We start from the raw sequence: 25,278 nt of genomic DNA, 5'->3' as shown, positions 1-25,278 counted from the left end.
TTCTAGCATTTTTCCAACTACAGACGTTAAACTAACCGGCCTATAATTCCCTTTTGTCTGCTATCTTTTTAAACAGCGGTGTAACAGTAGCTGCTTTCCAATCTTCTGGCACTTCCCCAGAGTCCAGCGATTTTTGATAAATAATCAATAAGGCATCCACTATCACCTCTGCCATTTCTTTGAGAACCCTGGGATGCATTCCATCCGGTCCTGGGGACTTGTCCACCTTCAGTCCCGCTAGTCGATCAAGCACTGCCTCTCTAGTGACAGTAATTGTATTAAGGCCCTCCTCTCCCATCATCCTTCTATCTTTAATATCTGGCAAACTATTTGTGTCCTCCTCCGTGAAGACCGAGGCAAAAAACTTATTTAATGCCACAGCCATTTCCTTATCACCCACTGCTAAATCCCCCCTCTCATCCTCTAAGGGTCCAATACTCACTCTAGCCAGCCTCCTCTTCTTTATATATTTGTAAAAACTTATACTGTCTTTTTTTTATATTTAGAGCTAGTTTAGCTTCATACTCTATCTTTCCTTTCTTTATCACCTTCTTAGTCATTCATTGTTGATTTTTAAATCTTTCCCAATCTTCTAATTGCCCACTATTTTTAGCTGCTCTGAACGCATCAGCTTTTAATTTAATACTCTCCTTTATTTCCTTCGAAAAGAACATAAGAACATAAGAACATAAGAAATAGGAGCAGGAGTAGGCCATCTGGCCCTTCGAGCCTGCACCGCCATTCAATAAGATCATGGCTGATCTGTCGTGGCTCAGTTCCACTTTCCCGCCCTCTCCCCATAACCCTTAATCCCCTCTCTTATCAAAAACCTATCAACCCGCTTCTTAAAAATATTTAGCGAGGCAGCCTCCACCACTTCAACGGGTAGAGAATTCCAGAGATTCACCACCCTTTGAGTGAAGAAGTTCCTCCTCAACTCCGTTCTAAAACGCCTCCCCTTTATCTTGAGGCTGTGCCCCCTAGTCCTACTGTCTTTTTTGAGCGGGAAGAGTCTCTCCACCTTGGCTGATTATCCCTTCTCCTACATTCCTTCTTTGCCATCAGAATATATTTCTGCAGAGCACCAAAAAAGATCTCCTTAAAAATCCTCCACTGTTTCTTAGCCGTCCTACCAACCAATCTGCGCCCCCAATCTACATTCACCAATTCCGCTCTCATCCTATTGTACTCCCCTCTGTTCAGAGGACACAGGTCCGGGACCCTACTTTCTCATCCTCCATCTGCATCAAAAATTCAACCATACAATGATCGCTCGTCCCAAAAGGATCCCTCACAAGAAGATCCCTGATTCTACCTCCCTGGTTACACAACACCAGATCTAAGATAGCTCGCTCCCTTGTAGGTTCCATCACATACTGTTCAAGGAAACTATCCTGGCAGCATTCCAAGAACTCTTCCTCAAGCCCACCGCGTCCGACTTGGGTCGTCCAATCAACATGCAGATTAAAATCCCCCATAATTATCGCCGTTCCATTTCTGCACGCATCATTTATTTGCTTGTTTATAGCCCACCCCACCTCCAAGTTATTATTTGGGGGCCGATAGACCACACCCACCAGCGTCTTCCTCCCCTTACTACTCCTTATCTCCACCCACAACGATTCCACATTCTGCTCTTTGGACCCTATATCTTCTCTTACTACTGCCCTGATATTACCCTTAATTAACAGAGCTACCCCACCGCTTTTTCCTCCCGTCTATCCTTCCTAAACACCCGATACCCCTGGACATTCAGTTCCCAGTCCCTGTCACCCTGCAATCACATTTCCGTAATGGCCACCAGATCATATCCATTTGTGCTGACTTGCGCCATCAGCTCATTCACTTTGTTCTGAATGCTTCGTGCATTCAGGTAAAGTGTCCTTATACCAGTCTTTATCTGGACCTTATTTGTAAAAACGCTACTAACCTCTCTCATGCCCCCAACTCCTTTTATTAGAGTATTGTGTGCTATTTTGGTCTCCCAGTCTGAGGAAGGACATTCTTGCTACTGAGGGAGAGCAGTGAAGGTTCACCAGACTGATTCCTGGAATGGCAGGACTGACATATGAAGAGAGATTGGATCGACTGGGCTTGTACTCACTGGAACTTAGAAGAATGACAGGGGATCTCTTAGAAGCATATAAAATCCTGATGGGTCTGGACAAGCTAGATACGGGAAGAATGTTCCTAATGTTGGTTAAGTCCGGAACTCGGGGGGTCACAGGCTAAGAATAAGGGGTAAGCCATTCAGGACTGAGATGAGGGAGGCCTTCTTCACTCAGAGTTGTGAACCTGTGGAATTCTCTAGCACAGGAAGCTGTTGGTGCCAGTTTGTTAGATCTGTTCAAGGGGGAGCTGGATATGGTCCTTGTGGCTACAGGGATCAAGGGATATGGAGAGAAACCAGGAGTGGGATGCTGAAAATGCATGATCGGCCATGGTCATATTGAATAGAGCTGCAGGCTTAAAGGGCTGAATGGTTTACTCCTACACTTATTCTCTATGTTTTCTATGTTTCTATGAATGGCCTCCTTCTGCATTGTAGGGATTCTATGAATGATCCTATGATTCTAGTCAAGCAGTGCCACCTAGACACATAGTGTTGCGGTTGTGGGAAGCCGAAAGGAAGAGTACACTGATAGAGGAGCAGAAATAGGACATTTAGCCCCTCAAGCCTACTCCAGCTTGATTTATTAAGAACATGGCTGTTCTGAGAGTAATACAGCCTACCCCCAATAACCTATCACCCCAGTGTTCCCCACATCTGCTTTCTAAATATTTAAAGGCTCTGGGCAGAATTTTCCCACCCTGCCCACCACAGGAATTGTAGTGGACAGGACAGGACCATTGCAAAGTTCTGTTGGCCTCCAGCAGGAATTTCCAGTCTTAGGGTAAGCACCACCCTTTGCTTCCACCACCTTTTCAGGAAAAGAGTTCCAAAAAGACTCAATACCCTCTGAGTGAAAACATTTCCCCTCATCTCCATTTTAAATGGGTGATCCCTAGTCTAGGTACTTCTACATGAGGAAACATTCCCTCCACATCCATCCTGTGAATACCCCTCACGATCTTATATGTTTCAATCAAGACGCCTCTTCCTCTTCTAGCCTGCAAATCTAGCCTATGCAACCTTCCCTCATCAGACAATGCTCCTATTCCTGATACAATTGTCAAACTCTCTGAACTGCTTCTAATACATGTCATGATTTGATCTCACACTTGAAGGCAGAACAGATACTGGCACTTCACGTATTTCAGACATTGGCACAGAGGTGGGATCTATTTATCTATGGTGGGATTTATTTAATTGCTTTGGCAATGGCCCATCCATCAGCTGAAAAACTGGAAATAGGTTGAAAGGTAAAATGGAGGAGAAACAGTGGCAGAAATTTTAGGAGATATTTCACAACTCTGAGTAAAAGTATATTCAATTAAGAAAGAAAGAAAAATGAAACATCTATAGCCAACTAAGGAAGGTAAAGATGGTATCAAATAAAAAGAAAGAATGTACTGTTCTACAAAGATTAGTAATAGATAGGAGATTTGGAAACTCTTAGAAACTAGCAAAGGATGATTAAGAGTAACAAATGGGGAAATTGGAGTTTGAAAGGAAATGTCACTGATGATCCATTGACTCTTTGTCTAGTAATAAAATCATCTTTTTACAGATTATGGCTTACAGAGTAAAGCAACATGTTAACCTGTTGAGCTTGTATCTTTTTATACAAATTAGAAGCAATCATGTATCTAAGGAATGTCTTTTTTTGAAGTTCATAATTGTGCGATTGATTTGGGACTTAGATTAGTTTAAATTGATCTGGAAGAGAGCATTTCTGATCCATGACTTAAAAATTTTACGGTGTAGTTTCAACTTTAAGAAGTTGCTGAAATTCAAGATGGTTCTTTTGGGGTTTATCCATCACTTGCCGGTTTGGGTGGCTCTCACTGCACTGGCACACTCATGTGCAGCTCGAGAATAATTTAAATAATGGCTACTTGGATCGAGTGGCTGCAGACTACTCCATATCAATGCTGTGCTTAGGGTCACGAAAGGTCAAACCCAGTCTTTGCTAGTCTTTAAAACTGATTCTTCAGTTACAATTCTTACAAATTAATTAATATTTTTCCATGTGGAGCGTGCTCGGATCTGTTCAGGTGCTGACTTGGAGATCTGATTCACTCCAGCGGGGATTACAGTAGCTCCCCACTTACGGTGAGCTAGCGGCCTAACCCTGCTAGACTGAAGGGAGGGCAATCGGGGCCTCCCCAGGGGGTTGGGCAGTGGGAGTTGTCCCCTGGCCATGGGTTCCTGGTAGTGCCAGCCTGGGCCCCTGACAGTGCCCAAGGGACAAAGTGCCGATGCGCAGGAGGCACTGTGGCACTGCCCACTGGGCATTGGGCAGTGTCAAAGGAGTGGGGCCTGATGGGGACAGAGTTTAGGGGGCGATGTGTAGGTGTGGGGGTCCCACTGTCACTCTGCAGTGGGAAGGAGGAAGAGGCCAGTGATCAAGACAGCCTGGGTTGGGGTCATCCAGGAGGGTAGTCAGCCTGCTGGGGGGAGGTCAGGGCTACAGGGGGTTATTGTCAGGGGGGGGTAATTGTTTGGGGGGGTTGGGGGGGGTGGAGGTTGGTGGTGGAGATTGTGGCCAGCCAGGAGAGGGATGCTGCAGATTGCAGTGGGCTGAAAGGGGGAATTGTGGCTGGGCCTGGAAATGATCAGGGGGACCAGTGATTGGGCTGTGGGAGGCAGTGAGCTGGCATTGTAAAGGTTGTGGTGTCAGCCAGCACTCAGGAACCAGCAGTGTGGGGCTGATTGAGGTACTGACAGATCGACGCCATGCACAGTGACCCACCCAGCGCGCTGATCTCAGCCTCTCCAGCAGATATACGTCCCTCCCCCTGGGTTTTAATGATAATCACACTGGTGGCCTCTGCAATGTACAGAGTGTGGGAGATTCCTCTCTGAACTCCCACTGGAAAAAAACAGCATGAATTACTCCAGTTTTCATGCAAATTCAACACTTTGAATTGTTTTGGGAGAATTTCACCCTTTGTGATCAAGCCACATCTTTTCTTTTTGTTTAAAACCTGCAATCCCTGAACACAGTTAGGACATTAGAAACACCAACAAATGGGAGCAAGTGGTTTTCAGGGAGCCCTGACCGTCACAACTCAGAACCATCCTATCGGATTTCATCTCCTCTAAACAATTACTCAAAACACTCTTACGCCGCAAACTCACACTGAGCCAATAGAAAATAATTAACCTCCAATTCTTTGTGATCCTTTAAAAATTGTCATGGGAAGTGAGGGAGGGGGTGAGTGTTGGTGGGAAGGAAGGGGTGAGTGTTGGTGGGAGGGAGGGGGTGAGTTTTAGTGGGAGGGAGGGGGTGGGTATTGGTGGGGGGGAGGGGGGAATGTTCGTGGGAGGGAGGGGGTGAGTGTTGGTGGGAAGGAAGGTGCGGGTGGATGTGAGAGGGAGGAGTGGGTGTTGGTGGAAGAGAAGGGTTGAATGATAGTGGGAGGGTGGGGGTGAGTGTTGGTGGGAGGGGGGTGGGTGCTGGTGTTCAGGAGAGAGTGAGTATTGGTGGGAGGAATGGGGTGGGTGTTGTGGGAGGGAGGGGGTGAGTGTTGGTGGGAGAGGGGGTTTGGTATTGGTGGGATGGAGTGGGTGAGTGTTGATTGGAGGGAGGGGGTGAGTGTTGCTTGGAGAGAGTGGGTGGGTATTGGTGGGAGGGTGGGGATTGCTGTTGGTGGGTGGGAGGTGGTAGGTATGGGTGGGAGGGAGGGGGTGAGTGTTGGGAGGGAGGGGGTGAGTGTTGGTGGGAGGCAGGGGTGGGTGTTGGTGGGAGGGAGGATGCGTGTTGGTGGGTGGGAGGGGGTGAATGTTGCTGAGAGGGAGTGAGTGAGTGTTGATTGGGGGAACAAGTATTGTTGGGAGGGAGGAGTTGGTATTGATGGGAGGGAGTGTGTGAGTGTTGGTGGGATGTAGGGTGTGGATGTTGGGGGAATGGAGGGGGAGGTGTTGGGGGAATGGAGGGGGTGGCTGTTGGTGTGTGAGGTGTGGATGTTGGTAGGAGGGAGGAGTGAGTGTTGGTCGGAGGGAGGGGTGGGTGCTGGTTTTTGAGAGGGGTTAGTATTGGTGGGAGTAGGGATGGGTGTTGATGGGAGAGAGGGGGTGAGTGTAGGTGGGAGAGGGCGGGTGTGGGTGGGAGGGAGAGGGTGGGTGTGGGTGGGAGGGAGAGGGCGGGTGTGGGTGGGAGGGAGAGGGCGGGTGTGGGTGGGAGGGAGGTGTTGGGTGTGGGTGGGAGGGAGAGGGCGGGTGTGGGTGGGAGGGAGAGGGCGGGTGTGGGTGGGAGGGAGGTGTTGGGTGTGGGTGGGAGGGAGAGGGTGGGTGTGGGTGGGAGGGAGGTGGTGGGTGTGGGTGGGAGGGAGGTGTTGGGTGTGGGTGGGAGGGAGAGGGCGGGTGTGGGTGGGAGGGAGAGGGCGGGTGTGGGTGGGAGGGAGAGGGCGGGTGTGGGTGGGAGGGAGAGGGCGGGTGTGGGTGGGAGGGAGAGGGCGGGTGTGGGTGGGAGGGAGAGGGCGGGTGTGGGTGGGAGGGAGAGGGCGGGTGTGGGTGGGAGGGAGAGGGTGGGTGGGTGTTGGTAGGGAATGAGTGTTGATGGGAGGGAGCGGTTGGTATTGGTGGGACGGTGTGTGTCAGTGTGGGTGGGAATGGTTGAGTGTTAGTGGGATGTAGGGTGTGGATGTTGGGGGAATGGAGGGGGTGGCTGTTGGTGTGAGGGAGATGTGGGTGTTGGTAGGAGGGAGTGGTGAGTTGGTCAGAGGGAGGGGTAGCTGCTGGTTTTGGGGAGGGGTGAGTATCGGTGGGAGGGCGGGGACAGTGTTGATGGGAGGGTGATTGTGTTTGTGGGAGGGAAGGGAAGTGTTGGTGTGTGGGACAAGGTGGATGTTGACGAGAGGGAGAGGGTGAGTGTTGTTGGGAGGGAGGGGTGAGTTTTGGTAGGTGGGAGGGAGTGAGTGTTGACGGGAGGGAGGGGATTGGGGTCCTCAGTTAAAGCCGGGCATTAGGTACAAATTGGCAGCGTCTGGGTCAAATCAGTTTAACATGCTGAGAGATGTCAGGATCTGCACTCTCTGCATCATTCCAGTGTCCGTCCTCCCCAAGATGAGAATAAGCAGATGCAACACCAGAACTGTGACAGGCTGCCATTCTCATTCCGAAACAGCCCTTGTTCGCACTGAAACTGGGGGAAAACAGAAGTGCAATTTCATGGCCAACTAATTAATCATCGAAGAGTTAGGTTACCCTAATTCAATATTCTGATTGCAAACTTAGAAAATTGTATTAATATATACTTATACAAATGGATTTCTTCCTAAAATTGTTATTCAAACAAAGTATCAATTAGAAATGAAAGCAGGGAATACACAAAGTATAAAAATGGAAAGAACTTTGCTCTAAGTTGCTGCCTGCATTTCCTTCAATAAATACTTAGCCATGAAGAAACAGAAAAATATAGTAACATTGTGATTAGCTCCTGCATCAATAGTGCTAATTAGCACAGCTGTCACTGGAAAAGGAAGACAAGGTGAATAGCTCTGCATGTGTGTGCCCAGGTTTTCTGTTGCTTTGTATGTGTGCACTGAGGTTTTGATTTGTGTTTTTCTTCTACTCAGTCTATTAAGGAACAAGGCTGTTGCTATAGAGAAATATTGCAAGCTATCTAAGCAGTATTCAAAGTTGTTTTAGCAGAAAAAGGTTGCAACACCAGGGAAAGGATTCTGTTTGGGTTTTGAAATGTAACCAGTCTGATTGACACCTGGGGCTCTCCATTGTCATGTAACCATGCCACGTGTTTGTCTCTAGTTACAGACACCCTGAGATCAGTTAAGTAAAGCATCTCACAAAAACACACGTTAATAAGAACATAAGAACATAAGAAATAGGAGCAGGAGTAGGCCATCTAGCCCTTCGAGCCTGCCCCGCCATTCAATAAGATCATGGCTGATCTGAAGTGGATCAGTTCCACATTCCCGCTTTCTCCTCATAACCCTTAATTCCCTTGCCTATCAAAAACCTATCTACCCGTGACTTAAATATATTCAGCGAGGTAGCCTCCACCATTTCAACGGGTAGAGAATTCCAGAGATTCACCACCCTTTGAGTGAAGAAGTTCCTCCTCAACGCCATTATAAACTGCTCCCCCCTTATCTTGAGACTGTGCCCTCTAGTCCTACTGTCCTTTCTGAACATAAGAACTAGGAGCAGGAGTAGGCCATCCAGCCCCTCGAGCCTGCCCCGCCATTCAATAAGATCATGGCTGATCTGTCGTGGCTCAGTTCCACTTTCCCACTTTCTCCCCATAACCCTTAATCCCCTCTCTTATCAAAAACCCATCAACCTGCGTCTTAAAAATATTTAGCGAGGTAGCCTCCACCACTTCAACGGGCAGAGAATTCCAGAGATTCACCACCCTTTGAGTGAAGAAGTTCCTCCTCAACTCCGTTCTAAACTGCCCCCGCTTTATCTTGAGGCTGTGTCCCCTAGTCCTACTATCCTTTCTGAGCGGGAAGAGTCTCTCCACCTCTATCCTATCCATCCCATTCATCATCTTATACGTCTCAATGAGATCTCCCCTCATTCTTCTAAACTCTAACGAGTACAAACCTAGTTTATTCAGCCTCTCCTCATAGTTCAACCCCCTCAACTCCGGTATCAGCCTAGTGAACCTCCTCTGCACTCCCTCCAGGGCCAAAATATCCTTCAACAAGTGCGGCGACCAAAACTGCACACAGTACTCCAGCTGCAGCCTCACCAGTGCCCTGTACAGTTGCAGCAAGACCTCCCTACTTTTATATTCTATCCCCCTCGCTATAAAGGCCAACATCCCATTCGCCTTCCTGACCACCTGCTGCACCTGCAGGCTGGGTTTTTGTGACTCATGCACAAGGACCCCTAGGTCCCTCTGCACCGTAGCATGCTGCAGCTTTTCGCCCTTTAAATAGTAATCCCTCCTACTATTATTCCTGCCAAAGTGGATAACCTCACACTTGCTAACATTGTACTCCATCTGCCAGGTCCTTGCCCACTCGCTCAGCCTATCCAGATCCCTCTGCAGACTTTCCACACCCTCCACACAATTTGCTTTTCCACTTATCTTTGTGTCATCAGCAAACTTCGACACCCTACCCTCAGCCCCCTCTTCCAGATCATCTATACAAATGGTAAATAGCTGAGGCCCCAGCACTGATCCCTGCGGCACTCCACTAGTCACCAACCGCCAATCAGAATAACACCCATTGATACCAACTCTCTGCCTCCTATTAGACAACCAATCCTCTATCCACGCTAACACCTTACCCCCAACTCCATGCCCCCTAACCTTCTGAAGCAACCTTTTGTGCGGCACCTTATCAAACGCCTTCTGAAAATCGAGAAACACCACATCCACCGGTTCCCCTCTGTCAACCGCACTAGTCACATCCTCATAGAAATCCATAAATTCGTCAGACACGACTTCCCCTTAACGAATCCGTGCTGTGTCTGCTCTATCAAACAATTCTTCTCAAGTTGCCTCACTATTTCTTCTTTGATGACGGATTCAAGCGTTTTTCCTACAACAGATGTTAAACTAACTGGCCTATAATTACCTGCCTTTTGCCTGCTACCCTTTTTAAACAGTGGCATAACATTAGCCATTTTCCAATCTTGCGGCACTTCCCCGGAATCCAGTGAGGTTTAGTAAATAATCACCAAGGCGTCCACCATCACCTCTGCCATTTCCTTCAGAACCCTGGGATGCATTCCATCCGGTCCTGGGGACCTGTCCACCATCAGTCCCATTAGTCTATCAAGCACTACCTCTCTAGTGACAGTGATCGCATTCAGGCCCCCCACTCCTACCATCCTTCTCTCTTTAATACGCGGCAAACGATTCGCATCCTCCTCCATGAAGACCGAGGCAAAAAACTTATTTAAGGCCTCAGCCATTTCCTCATCCCCCACCACTAAATCCCCCCTCTCGTCCTCTAAGGGTCCAACATTCACCCTAGCCAGCCTCCTCCTCTTTATATATTTATAAAAACTCTTACTATCCTTTTTTTATATTTAGTGCTAGTTCAGCTTCATAGTCTATCCTTCCTTTCTTTATCATCTTCTTAGTCAATCTTTGTTGATTTTTAAACCTCTCCCAATCTTCTACTCGCTCACTACTTTTAGCCACTCTAAACGCATCAGCTTTTAATTTAATACTCTCCTTTATTTCCTTCATTATCCACGGCTGATTATCCCTTCTCCTACGTTCCTTCTTTACAATTGGAATAAATTTCTGCTGAGCACCGAAAAAGATCTCCTTAAAGATCCTCCACTGTTCCTCAGCAGTCCTACCAACCAATCTGCGCCCCCAATCTACATTTGCCAATTCCTCTCTCATCCTATCGTACTCCCCTCTGTTCAAACAGAGGACACAGGTCCGGGACCCTACTTTCTCTTCCTCCATCTGCACCAAAAACTCAACCATACAATGATCGCTCTTCCCAAGAGGATCCCTCACAACAAGATCCCTAATTCTTCTTGCCTCATTACATAACACCAGATCTAAGATAGCTCGCTCCCTCGTCGGTTCCATCACGCACTGTTCAAGGAAACTATCCCGGCAGCATTCCAAGAACTCTTCCTCAAGCCCACCGCGTCCAACATGGGTCAACCAATCAATATGTAGATTGAAATCCCCCATAATTATCGCCGTTCCATTTCTGCACGCATCATTTATTTGCGTGTTTATAGCCCACCCCACCTCCAAGTTATTATTTGGGGGCCTATAGACCACACCCGCCAGCGCCTTCCTCCCCTTACTGTTCCTTATCTCCACCCACAACGATTCCATGTTCTGCTCTTTGGAGCCTATATCTTCCTATATCTTTAATGTTGACTGTGGTCCTTATACTTGCAACATGAAGCCCGATTTTATCTTTGTGTTGCTCCTGATTTGGGCGCAAAAACTTTGCAAAAAGTTTAAATGCAATTTTAAACTTGCATTCTAAATTTTAAAAAAATTAAATGCATTTTTAAAATGCATTTAAAAAATTGCATTTTAAATGCAATTTAAAAGCATGCATTTAAATTGACTTAATAGACTGCCCAACTTCCCCCTTTACCACCGTGTTCTCCCATCCAGAATTGGCATGAAACAGATATGTTCCATAAAAGTCTGATTCGAGTGCTTCATCAGTGAGGAGGTCAGTGCCGGTGGCTCTCTGCTACTCATGGGGGTTTTTTTGTTGCAGCCATTTTCTGTCTCAAGTCAGTGGCGGCTTGCGAGTGTGTGGGAGGGTTGGAGGCTCTATGATCGTGTGGGGGTGAGGGCCTCTGATAGTGTGTGGGGCAGTGGGGGGGTTCTGCGAATGTGTGGATGGGGGGGCTATTGTTCCACAGGGTGTCCGATGTCCGACTTGCAGCACTGACCTCGGTTCTTGTGGATGCTGCTGGGTCCTTGCGCATTCAGCACTGTGCCAGCTGAAGAATGTGCACAAAGCCCTTGCAAATTGCACTGCTGCAGCCTCTCAACACTTCAAGGGGCTGTGATTGTGAGGATCATGTGGCTGGGGGAACTGGGGGAGGGCTGTGATTGTGGGGAGTATGTGGGTGGGGGAAGTGGGTGGGGGAATTGGGGGGGCTGTGATTGTGGAGAACATGTGGGTGGGGAAATTGGGGGGTCTGTGATTGTGGGGGGCGTGTGGCTGGGGGAATTGGGGGGCTGTGATTGTGGGGAGAGTGTGGCTGGGGGAATTGCGGGGGCTGTGATTGTGGGGGGCGTGTGGCTGGGGGAATTGGGGGGCTGTGATTGTGGGGAGAGTGTGGCTGGGGGAATTGGGGGGCTGTGATTGTGGGGGGCGTGTGGCTGGGGGAATTGGGGGGCTGTGATTGTGGGGAGCGTGTGGCTGGGGGAATTGGGGGGCTGTGATTGTGGGGAGAGTGTAGCTGGGGGAATTGGGGGGGTGTGATTGTGGGGGGCATGTGGCTGGGGGAATTGGGGGGGTGTGATTGTGGGGAGAGTGTAGCTGGGGGAATTGGGGGGGTGTGATTGTGGGGGGCATGTGGCTGGGGGAATTGGGGGTGTGTGATTGTGGGGAGAGTGTAGCTGGGGGAATTGGGGGGGCTGTGATTGTGGGGAGCGTGTGGCTGGGGGAATTGGGGGGGCTGTGATTGTGGGGAGTTTGTGGCTGGGGGAATTGGGGGGGCTGTGATTGTGGGGAGAGTGTAGCTGGGGGAATTGGGGGGCTGTGATTGTGGGGGGCGTGTGGCTGGGGGAATTGGGGGGCTGTGATTGTGGGGGGCGTGTGGGTGAGTGAATTCATAGAATCATAGAACCCTACAGTGCAAAAAGAGGCCATTCAGCCTATCGAGTCTGCACCAACCACAATCCCACCCAGGCCCTATCCCCACATCCCTACATATTTACCCACTAATCCCTTCAACCTATGCCTCCCGGGACACTAAGGGGCAACTTAGCACAGCCAGTCAACCTAACTCGCACATCTTTGGACTGTAGGAGGAAACTGGAGCACCCAGAGGAAACCCACACAGACATGAGGAGAACGTGCAAACTCCACACAGACAGTGACCTGAGCTGGGATTTGAACCCAGGTCTCTGAAGCTGCGAAGTAGCAGTGCTAACCACTGTGCTACTATGCTGCCGGGGGGGTAGGTGGGCAGACACATAGGAGGAGGGAGCAGAGACCCCGGTAGTTTCGTGCCTGAGTGTCATTTGACCAAATCTCAGAAACTGTGTGCTGCTGATGTCTCTGACTCTGAAAGGAGATAGTGCAACACCTTTGCCCCTGTTGCAGGACCTGGCACCTCAGGGCGGGGAGGGGGCACCCGCTCCTGGTGGCTGTCAAATTGACGGCCGCTATGAACTTTTATGCAACTGGCTCTTTCCAGACCCCCAGCGGAGATGTCTGTGGCATTTCCCTGTGCACACCGGTGTCAAGTAGGTCACAGAAGCTCTGTATGCCTGGATGGGGCAATACATCACATTTAACCTGGACCAGACCCATCAGGGAGCCTGGGCTGCAGAGTTTGCAGCCGTTGTGGGGTGCCTAACGTACAGGGGGTTATCAACTGCATCTTCATCACCCTCAAGACCCTGCTGCAGAATTCAAGAAGATTCATCAACAGAAAAGGGTTCCATTCCCTAAATGTCCAACTAGTGTGTGACCACAATATGAACATTATGTGCAAGACACTCAGGCAGCATACACAATAGCTTCATTGGTCAGGAGCATCCCGTAGGTATTTGAGGAAGAGCTCAGGTTGTGGGGGTGGCTCGTGGGTGATATGGGTTACCCACTTCGGACATAGCTGATGACGCCTGCACGGAGGCCTGTGACTGACGCGGAGACCCACTATAATGAGGCCCACGTAACCACCCACATGTTAGTGGACAGTTGCATTGTGCTCCTCAAGATGCGATTCCGGTACCTGGACCACTCTGTCTGGGCCCTACAATACAGCCCTCTGATTTGTTCCGGCATAGCGGCGGTGTGCCCTACACAACCTGGCTCTGCAGGGAGGTGACCTACTGGAGGAGGGGGAGAAGGACGTGGAAGCTGATCAGCTGGGTGTCGCTGGGCAGGATGAGGAGGAAGAGGAGGAGGAGCATGCCAAGGAACATCAACCAGGTGCTGGAGGGCTAACAGCTTAAATGAAGGATGCGAGGTCGGCTACAGAGGCCCTGATCACCAGGAGGTTCACTTGTTGGGGGCTTGTATCCGTGGATTCCATCCCTACCTTCCCCCCCCCCAAAATTCCTTCTATCTCCTGCAATATTGCCATCCCAGACCAATGGGCCTGCGTACACAGTATTAGCGAGTTTTTTAGCAGGCAGGAGAGTGATGACAACTCTCTAATCACCATGATGATGATGCCCTGGTGCAAACTAATCTGACTCCTATCCGAGCTCTGCATGCATGCTGGAACCTGGGCCCACACCTGTGTAGTTGGGAAGGGATCTGAAACCTACATACAGGACCCTGGGACAGGTGGAGTGGGGCACAGGAGACAATCTCCTGGTTCCTTTTTTCAGTGACACAGCATTGAGGGGCCTCCCCAACTGACATCAACATGAAGCATCCCTCCTGCAATCACCAATGAAAGAGGATTCCTATTTGAGACAAATATGTGACAGGTGAATGGTGAAAAAACATGTATTTACAATGAAGGTGTTTAAATAATATGATCTAACATAAAAACTTGTGATCAGAAAATGTTAAGGTGCTTAAATATTTTTCTAACTAGTGCAGCCTGTAGTTGCCAAATCAGTGGAACGACAACTTCATATTCTTACGTGGCCGACCACTACATCTCAGTGACTCCGCAGAATGTACATCGCAGATGAAGGGGGCCAGCTGCCTACCTCACCCCTACCTTTCAGAGACCATATACCTCTATTCCCACCCCATTCATAAAGCTGTAAAAACACCCCTTAAAGGGCACTATCATATCTAACTCTGTGACCTTCCCCCTGCAGCGAGTTCCAGGCACCCACTAGTCTCTCTGTGCAAATAAACATGCCTCATACATCTCCTTTAAATCTTGCCACTCGCACCTGAAACTTGTGCCCCCAAGAAGTTGCCTCAAAGTGAGTGGAAGAGTGACAGGTGCTCCTGTCTGGATGGCAGGCTGACCATGTTATCACTGACACCCTGTATCTTCCCTTCTCCTGAGAGCGCCAATGCCCACTCCTCAGAGGGGCTGAGGACCCAGAGTTCTGGCTCACCACCCCTCTCTTTGCCCTCTCACGGGTATTATGGTCAGTCTTTTCCTACGGAGAGAGAGAAGGAGCCGTGAAAAAAATGATGACTACTGGATGGTGGTCTATTAGAGGGCAGGCACAGTAGGTCTCTAAGAGCGATTGGAAGGAGGTGCATGGGGGTCAGGAGCTGGAAGCATACAGGGAGCTGGGGATGGGAGGATTTGGGAGAGATTTGGGGCAAGATGGGGTTCAGCATTCACCCTTTCTGCCCAGATGAGGTCACTGACCTTTTTCCAGCACTGCTTCCCGATTCGGAGGGGCCCAGTGCCCTGGCACTGACCGAGGCAGCGACTGCCTCCCAGGCCGCATGGCCATCAGACCCCCTGGGTCTGCGTCTTCTTGGGGAGAAGAGGTTGTGCCACCTTGTCTCGGATACATCCAGTAGCTTCCCCAGGTCACCCTCAGAGAATCAGGGTGCTGGTCATGCACACATTGCCCAGTCCTGCCACCCTGTCCTTTCCTGAGTTTTTAATGGAGCTGCCTCTCATTAGGGCAGATCAGCTGCAGGCAGTTCGATACAACATTCCAGCAAGTTCCATGCAGTTTGCTTGTTAGCATTGAGGGGAAGGCAAGTGAGCACTTGCAGGTGTGCTGCTGGGGAGGGGGGATTGAATCAGTGCCTCAACGATTGGGGACAGGGGAGAGAGGGGAAAGTGTCACACAGCCATCAGAGTCGGAGGAGATGGGAGTCTTGTGCGGAACGATCAGGGTGGTGATGAGGGGGCTCACCCTGCCTGATATAGAGTGGAGTGTGGAAGGTGGATCTCTCTCCCGGAGATCAGTGGAGGGGGAAGGGGGATCTGCTGCCACTGCCTGAGATTGGGGGGGTGGGGGGGCGCGCGATTGGTCTAGGTCCACAGAGGCTTACAGCATGGAAACAGGCCCTTTAGCCTAACCTGTCCACGCTGTGGCCAAACGAACCGTCTAAAATGGCGATTTGTAAAGCACTCTGGGACAATTGGGCAAGAACTAACCCGACAGGCTGCAACCCTGACCACTGAATAAACAGGATATGGGTCATCTCCAGGATGAAAGGGACTTTATAGTCACACTGGGTTGTTTAACACGAATAAGGGCACCGTAACCCCTTATTTTGGAAGGAGATATGTGACCGATGTGCCTCCAGCGCTTACAGAATGGCCGTTAGGGACAAAACCTGAGATCAGTGTGGCAGCACCTGACTGGACTCTTATTGATCAAAGGGATCAAGTCCTGACCGATTGATTGGCAACGGCCAAAAGGGGCATGAAACCCAATGGGGTATAAAGGGTGCTGTGAAATCAAGGATCTCTCTCTCTCTAACCCCACAAACGAGCTACAACAACAGTGATCATCGCCAGCGACGACCAGCACAAGGAGAGCCCCACACCTGAGAAGGAAGGAAGACCAGAGCCAGAGTGCCAGACCAGACTACACAGACAACTACCAAGACCAGCACACAGATAAAGGCCAATATCTGCTTGCGTACTTGCCAGTCACACAAAGTTAAGTCAAGGTCTTGTATTGGACTTGAATTCTAGTATTTTCTGTAAGATAAGTTATTGTTGGTCGGGTGGGTGATTATTGATTGTGTGTGTTTAAATAAATATTGGTTGTACTAACAAGACATCCACTTGCAGTTATTTGTTACCGTATAAGGATTAAAACAGACGATGCAGCAGGCAGAAATGCCGGCCTTTTTTTTTAATAACCTCTAAGCTAATCCCAGTTGCCTGCATTTGGCCCATATGCCTCCATACCCATCTACCAATATAACTATCTCAATACTTTTTAAAAGATAAAATCGTACCCGCCTCTCTTACTACCACTGGCAGCTTGTTCCAGACACTCACCACCCTCCATGTGAAAAAAAATTGCCTCTCTGGACACTTTTGTATCTCTTCCCTCTCACCTTAAACCTATGCCCTCTAGTTTTAGACTCCCCTACCTTTGGGAAAAGATATTGACTATCTATCTTGTCCAAGCCCCTCATTATTTTATAGGCCTCTATAAAGTCACCCCTCAGCCTCCTGCGCTCCATAGAAAAAAATCCCAGTCTATCCAGCCTCTCATAACTCAATCCATCAAGTCCCGATAGCGTCCTAATAAATTCTTTCTGCACTCTTTCTAGTTTAGTAATATCCTTTCTATAATAGGGTGACCAAAACTGTACACAGTATTCCAAGTGTGGTCTTACCAATGTCTTTCACAACTTTAACAAGACGCCCCAACTCCTGTATTCAATGTTCTGACTGATGAAACCAAGCATGCCAAATGCCTTCTTCACCACTCTGTCCACCTGTGACTCCACTTTCAAGGAGCTATGAACATGTACCCCTAGATCTCTTTGTTCTGTAACTCTCCCCGGTGCCCAACCATTAACTGAGTAAGTCCTGCCCTGGTTCAATCTACCAAAATGCATCACCTTGCATTTGTCTAAATTAAACTCCATCTGCCATTCATCAGCCCACTGGCCCAACTGATCAAGAATTGGCAGGGGGTGGAGGGATAAGGGGGTCAGTAATGTTTTGGGAGTGGGGCAATGTGTGCGGGGGCCAGGAGGAGGCATTATCCAGCCTGGGAGGGATTATTCTATCATTTTTTTGTCTGTGCATGTGCAGTTGGAGGTGCCGATCGGAGTTGCAGGGTTTTGGGCACGTTAAGCCCCGCCCACAGGCTTGTGCAGCGCAATTCAGACTCGTCGATATACTTGCAGACGGAATGCAATTGGGGACGCCTGAGATTGGGTCTGAAAGTCAGGTCTGAAACATTCCTCTTTGGAATTCTCTTCCTCAAAAGTTGGTAGAAGCAGAATCTGAATCTGTTTAAAGCAAATGTCAACAGATTCTTGATTAACCAGGGAGTGAAAGTTTATTATGAATGGGCAGTTTATTATGAATGGGTTTATTATGAATGGGAATTGAAGCTCCAATCAGATTAGCCATGATCTTACAGAATGGCAGAGCTGATGTGACGGGCTGCGTGGCCTCCTCCTGCTCCTAATTCCTTTTCAGCACACATTCCTCCTCAACTCCATCATAATTTGCAAATTGCTCTGTGAAGCCAAGCCTTGAATGAAAAGGCAAAACTGGCATAGTCACACATCGGTTAAGTGTACATTTTGGAAAACAGGTTAGGTCTTCCTGAGCCAGCAGGTAAATCCAGCCCCATGTCTTCTTCATGGTTAAATGTTATTCCCGCCATTGAACTTCATCTGCACTTGTCTGCCCAATCTACAAACATGTCTATGTCCCTGTGAAGCTATTCTCATCACAGTTGACAATGTTTCTGATCTTTGTATCATTTGAAAATGTTGAGATCTTGCCCTGAACATACAGTTTGGATCATTAATGTATTTAAGGAAAAGATCCAATCAGGACTAAGAAAGAGAGAGAAAGAAACCAGGACATAAAGATAAGTGGTTTGAACAGACAGAAGTAGAAGGGAAAAGAGTGTGAGAAATAAGAATATAAAGATAATAGGAGAGAGGACAAAAACAGCAAGTGCTGGAAAATCTCAGCAGGTCTGACAGCATCTGTGAGGAGGGAATAGCGCCAATGTTGAGAGTCTGAGAGAATGTTGAGGGTGTGGAGAGTCTGCAGAAGGATCTAGATAGGCTGGGCGAATGGGCCAGGAAATGGCAAATGGAATTTAATGTTGGCAAGTGTGAGGTGGTCCACTTTGGTAGGAAGAATGGTAGGAAGGACTATTACTTACGTGGCGAAAAACTGCAGCAGGCTACGGTGCAGAGGGACCTCGGGGTCCTTGTGCATGAGTCGCAAAAACCCAGCCTGCAGGTGCAGCAGGTGGTCAGGAAGGCGAATGGGATGCTGGCCTTCATAGCGAGGGGGATTGAATATAAAAGTAGGGAGGTCTTGCTGCAGCTGTATAGGGCATTGGTGAGGCCACAGCTGGAGTACTGTGTGCAGTTTTGGGCGCCGCACCTGCGCAAGGATATTTTGGCCTTGGAGGGAGTGCAGAGGAGGTTTACTAGGCTGATACCGGAGTTGAGGGGGTTGAGCTATGAGGAGAGGCTGAATAAACTAGGCTTGTACTCGTTAGAGTTTAGAAGAATGAGGGGAGATCTCATTGAGACGTATAAGATGATGAATGGGATGGATAGGATAGAGGTGGAGAGACTCTTCCCGCTCAAAAAAGACAGTAGGACTAGGGGGCACAGCCTCAAGATAAAGGGGGGGCGGTTTAGAACGGAGTTGAGGAGGAACTTCTTCACTCAAAGGGTGGTGAATCTCTGGAATTCTCTGCCCGTTGAAGTGGTGGAGGCTGCCTCGCTAAATATTTTTAAGAAGCGGGTTGATGGGTTTTTGATAAGAGAGGGGATTAAGGGTTATGCGGAGAGGGCGGGAAAGTGGAACTGAGCCACGACAGATCAGCCATGATCTTATTGAATGGCGGGGCAGGCTCGAAGGGCCAGATGGCCTACTCCTGCTCCTATTTCTTATGTTCTTATGAGTCTAGATGACCCTTTGTCAGAGGGAAGAGAAATGTCCTGTAAGTCATCATGACCGATATAGTTCTTTTAAAAATGTGACCTGTGATGTTTATTCATTAATAGTTTAAAAACAGTCTTACCTCGTATTAAATCCTCTTCTTCCCTGCCCAAGTCTCAACTCTTCACTTCACCCCAAATCCAATTCTCCTCCACCGTGCCCAATGATTTACTGTGTACTATTCCACAGGGGATATTAAAGATGTAATTGCAAAAGTATCAATCCACCAGACAATAAATATTTTGATGAGCAAAACAGAAATTCTGAAACTGGATAAAAATAACCAACTCTGTCAACAGGTGATGTGGAGATGCTGGCGTTGGACTGGGTTCGGCACAGTAAGGTGTTGTGAGACTTCTTACTTTGTTAGCAGGAGCGCACCTTTTGTTTTAATAATACATTCAGAGTTCCTCTTCTCCTACTCAGTCCAGCATGGCAAGACAATTTTAATTACAGGTCAGTGGCTGCAGCTTTTGGAACAATAGCCAGTTTGGTAATGGAACATTGTTCCCATGAGGAGATTAATCAAAAAGAACAAAACTGTCAATTGGCAACAGCTTCAAACACTGACAAACAAAGCAACTGCTCTGTTGATAATGACATTTAATGGCATTTAACTCATATTAATGTCTTTCACTTGTGGAGAGTGTTTCCTGGATGTAAATGCCACATCAGAATCCCACACAAGCAGGAGAATTTGATTGTAATCTAACTCTAGAGAAATGTAACATGGAAAATGAAGCTGGGTGATCAGATATCAGTGGACTAGTATTTTGGGGATTGTGGTCATAACTCTGCAAGTTTCAAAGTCATTCTGGGAAGGGAAAAGAATAGTTCAATTTGAAAGCTGATTTCAATGTCATTAGACAGGATCTGATACTTGCAGGGAAATCTACATTTAGAAAGTGTCATTTAAAAACGAAATAGTGAGAATTCAGCGCAAACGTATTCCTTTAGGAGTGAAGGGCAAGGGCAGCAAGTCCAGGGAACTCTAGATGGTAAGGAATATTGAGGATTGATAACAAAAGAGAAGAAGCATATGGTAGGATAGAGCACTAAAATGGGGGAGGCCCTTCAGAATATAAAATGTGTAGGGGAGGGGTGCTTAAATAGAAATTATGAGGGCAAAGAAGGGTCACAAAATATCATTGGCAGATAAAATGGAGGAAAACCCCAAAACATTTTATTAAGAGCACAGGATGACCAGGCAAAGAATGGGGCCCACTGGAGACCAAAGGGGGCAGTCTGTGGAGTCAGAGAACATGGGTGAGGTCTGAAATGAATATTTTTCATCTGAGTTCACTAAGGAGAAAGACATTGTAGCTGGAGATTTCACTTGGGACAGTGAAGTTCTAGAGTACGTTAAGAATAATAAGGAAGAGGTATTAGTTGTTTTAATGGGCGTAAAGGTGCATAATTCCCCAAGGCCTGATGATATATCCCGAACTTCTACGGGAGGCAGGGATAAGCCAAGTAATTTCAGGCCAGTTAGTCTAAAGTTAGTGATAAGGAAATAATTGGAAAAAATTCTGAGATTCAGTATTAATCAACATTTGGAAAGGCAGGAATTGATCAGGGATAGTCAGCACGGATTTGTTGGTGGGAGATCCTGTCTAACTAATTTAATTGAATTTTTTTAAATGTTAACTAAATATATTGATGAGAGTTACACAGTTGACACGGTTTACATGGACTGCAGTAAGGCCTTTAACAAGGTCCCACATTGAAGGCTGGTGGCAAAACAGGTAGTTAAGGTGGTGAAGAAGGCATACAGAATGCTTGTCTTTATTAGCCAGGGCATAGAATATAGGAGCAGGGAGGTCTTGGTACAACTTCATAAAGCACTGGTTAGACCAGAGATGGAATTGTGTGTGGTTCTGATTGCCACACTATCGGAAGGATAAGATTGCACTGGAGAGGGTGCAGTGTCAATTCACCAGAACGTTGCCTGGGATGGAATGTTTCAGCTACGAGGAGAGCCTGGATGGGCTGGGTTTGTTTTCTTGGAGCAGAGGAGGCTAAGAATTGGATAGAGATATGTAAAATTATGAGAGACATAGAGACAGTAGATCGTAAGAATCATTTCCCCATTGGACTGGTGTCTAAGACCAGAAGGCATAGGTTTAGGGTGAGGTGTAAGTAGTTTAGAGGGAAAATGAGGAAAACATTTTTCACCCAGAGGGTGGTGGAAATATGGAATGTGCTGCCTGAGAGGGGGGTGGATCAGAGACCCTCGCAACATTTAAGAAGCATTTGCACAAGCATTCAAGTCGCCAAGGCATAGCAAGCTATGGTCCAATTTCTGATAAATGGGATTAATATAGATTGGCATTTGATGGTCAGCATAGATGTGATGGGCCGAGGCCTGCTGGAAACAGTGAGGATATATTAAAGCTCCATACAAGTAGAGCTGAACAGAGTTAATTATTGGGAAACACCCGATTAAATGCAACATTTGATCTGCATCACATAATTAATTAAACACGAAAAATAAAACTGTCAATAAATAATAACAGCATCTGAGAATAATCTTACACCCTCCCCCCCAAAATGAACAACAAGTGGATTTGATTTGGGTAAGGTGTTAAAAAATTTTTAAATGTCAAAGCTTATCTTAACTGGGCCTTAGAAAGCCAGGCAGCCAATAGATGAGAGCTGATTTTTGGAGGAGTTATCTGCCTTTATAGCACTGCATGTGAACCAAAAGGAGCAGAAACGCTCCGCCAGCCCCCAAGCTTCCCTGCCTGCATCACAGATCCTCAGAGATCACAAACTCCCCCAGGATCAGAGATCATCCACTACCAAGGATTGAACATCCAATCCCACAAATGATGACCATTTCCCCACAACAAAGTAGGCAACATTCTTTCCTTCAGCATCTTTTCCCAGGCTGTTAGACTAGGTGGGTCCAATTTACAACACTGGTGGGAGTTGGGAAGATCAATCCCCAATCAGGAGGACCTTTGTATTGGGGGCAATCAGATGAGGAGAGCTAGTGGAATTGCAAAAGCATTTCTGAAGTGAAAATGGTCAAGATCTTCAAATTTCTCATATCCAGATCACCAACAACCTGTCCTGGTCCCCCCAATGCCAATTCTATAGTTAAGAAAGCCCACCAATGCTTCTACTTTCACAGGGAGGTAAGGAATTCAGCATGTCCACTACAACTCGCACCAATTTTTTACAGATGCACCACAGAAAACAACCTTTCTGGTTGAATCACAGCTTGGTATAGCTCCAGCTCTGACAAAGACTGCAAGAAATTACAAAGGATTGTGAGTGAAGCTCAGTCCATCATGCCTCCCATTCAATGATTCCGTCTACACTTCCTGCTGCCTTGGGAAAACAGCCAGCATAATTAAGGACCTCTACATATGCTGAACATTCTCTCTGGGAATAGAAGAATACAAACGAATGGTCTAGTTGGGCGCATGAGAGGTGCAGGCTTGGAGGGCCGAAGGTCCTGTTCCTGTGCTCTACTGTTCTTTGTTCTACCTTCTTCCATCAGGAAAAAGATACAAAGCTCTGAGATCATGTACCAACCAGTTCAAGAGCAGCTTCTTCCCTGCTGCCAGAGTTTTGAATGGATCTACCTTATATTAAGCTGGTCTTTCTCTGCACCCTAGCTATGATTGTAACACTACATTCTGCACCTCTCCTTTCCTTCTCCCCTATGTACTCTGTGACAGAATGCTTTGTCTGTATAATGCACAAGAACAATACTTTTCCCCGTATATTAATATATGTGACGATAATAAATCAAATCAAGTCATTTCCTGTTTTTATTAGCTGATAAACGGTTCGGTAAAGGTTTTCTCTCTGAAACTCTCCTTTCTTCAGTTGCAGGTTTCCTGATGTCTGGGAAATCACTTACCCACAGTAAAACCTGCAAAGCAGCTAAATCAAGTCTTATCATAATATGTAAATTGACAATCTGCCTCCTGGGGTTGAATTGGCTACCCACCTTTCTTCCCACTTCTATACGTTCCATCCTGGGAGGGAGGCAGCAGATGCGAAATTATAAGCCAGTTAGCCTGACTTCAGTCATTGGCAAGATTTTAGTGTCCATTATTAAAGATGAGATCGCGGGCTACTTAGAAGTACATGATAAAATAGGACTAAGTCAGCACGGATTTGTCAAGGGCAGGTCATATCTGACAAATCTGTTAGAGTTCTTTGAGGAGATAACAAGGAAGTTAGATAAAGAAGAACCAGCGGACATGATTTATTTAAATTTCCAGAAGGTCTTTGACAAGGAGCTGCAGAGGAGACTGTTAAATATGTTAAATGCCCATGGTGTTAAGGGTAAGATCCTGGCATGGATACAGGATTGGCTATCTGGCAGAAGGCAGAGAATGGAGATAAAGGGGTCTTTTTCAGGATGGCAGCTGGTGAAGGGTGGTGTGCCTCAGGGGGTCAGTGCTGGGACCATAATTTTTCACAATATACATCAACGATTTGGAAGAAGGAACTGAAGGCACTGTTACTAAGTTTGCAGATGATACAAAGATATGTAGAGGGACAGGTAGTATTGAGGAAGCAGAGGGGGCTGCAGGAGATTTGGACAGGTTAGGAGATTGGGCAAAGAAGTAGCAGATGGAATACAATGTGGAAAAGTGTGAGGTTGGAAGGGGGAATGTTGGCATAGATTATTTTCTAGATGGGAAAATGCTTAGGAAATCAGAAACACAAAGGGACTCGTTTATGATTTAAGATGATTTGGAGTTGGGGACCAAGTGTAGTGTGTCAAAATTCGCAGATGACACTAAGATGAGTGGCAGAGCAAAATGTGCAGATGACGCTGAAGGTCTGCAAAGGGATTTCGATAATCTAAGTGAGTAGTCGAGGGTCTGGCAGATGGAGTACAATGTTGGTAAATGTGAGGTCATCCATTTTGGTCAGAATAACAGCAAAATGGACTATTATTTAAATGGTAAAAAGTTGCAGCATGTTGCTGTGCAGAGGGACCTGGGTGTCCTTGTACAGGAATCACAAGAGTTGGTTTGCAGATGCAGCAGGTAATTAAGAAGGCAAATGGAATTTTGTCCTTCATTGCTAGAGGGATGGAGTTTAAAAACAGCGAGGTTATGTTGCAGCTGTATAAGGTGCTGGTGAAGCCACACCTGGAGTATTGTGTACAGTTTTGATTTCCTTGCTTGAGAAAGGATATACTGGCATTAGAAGGGGTGCAGAGGAGATTCACTAGGTTGATTCCGGAGTTGAGAGGGTTGGCTTATGAGGAGAGACTGAGTAGACTGGGGCTATACTCACTGGAATTCAGAAGAATGAGGGGAGATCTATAGCAACATGTAAGATTATGAAGGGAATACGTAAGGTTAGGTTGATTGGCTATGCTAAAATTGCCTTTAGTGTCCTGAGATACATAGGTTAGAGGGATTAGTGGGTAAATATGTAGGGACATAGGGGTAGGGCCTGGGTGGGATTGTGGTCAGTGCAGACTTGATGGGCTGAATGGCCTCTTTCTGTACTGTCGGGATTCTAAATCATCCTAAGTCATAAGATAGAAGCAGGGAAGTTGCTTCCAGTGGCGGGCGAAACTAGAACTAGGGGGCATAGCCTCAAAATAAAGGGGGGCAGATTTGGGACTGAGTTGAGGAGGAACTTCTCCACAAAAAGGGTTGTGAATCTGTGGAATTCCCTGCCCAGTGAAGCAGTTGAGGCTACCTCATTCAATGTTTTTAAGGCAAGGATAGATGCATTTTTGAACAGTAAAGGAATTAAGGGTTATGGTAAGTGGGCAGGTAAGTGGAGCTGAGTCCACAAAAAGATCAGCCATGATCTTATTGAATGGCGGGGCAGGATCGAGGGGCAAACGGCCTACTCCTGCTCCTAGTTCTTATGTTCTTATTAGCCGGCCCAGGAGGGATGTGGCAGGGGAACCCCATGCTGTCTTTTGTTTCTGCACATGCGCAGTTGGAGGCGCTGATCGGAGCTGCAGCGTTTCG

Source organism: Carcharhinus amblyrhynchos, chromosome 14, assembly GCF_965287045.1.
Source record: "Carcharhinus amblyrhynchos chromosome 14, sCarAmb.v2.hapA, whole genome shotgun sequence".
Lineage (NCBI taxonomy): Eukaryota > Metazoa > Chordata > Chondrichthyes > Carcharhiniformes > Carcharhinidae > Carcharhinus > Carcharhinus amblyrhynchos.
Note: the sequence above shows the minus strand (reverse complement) of the source record.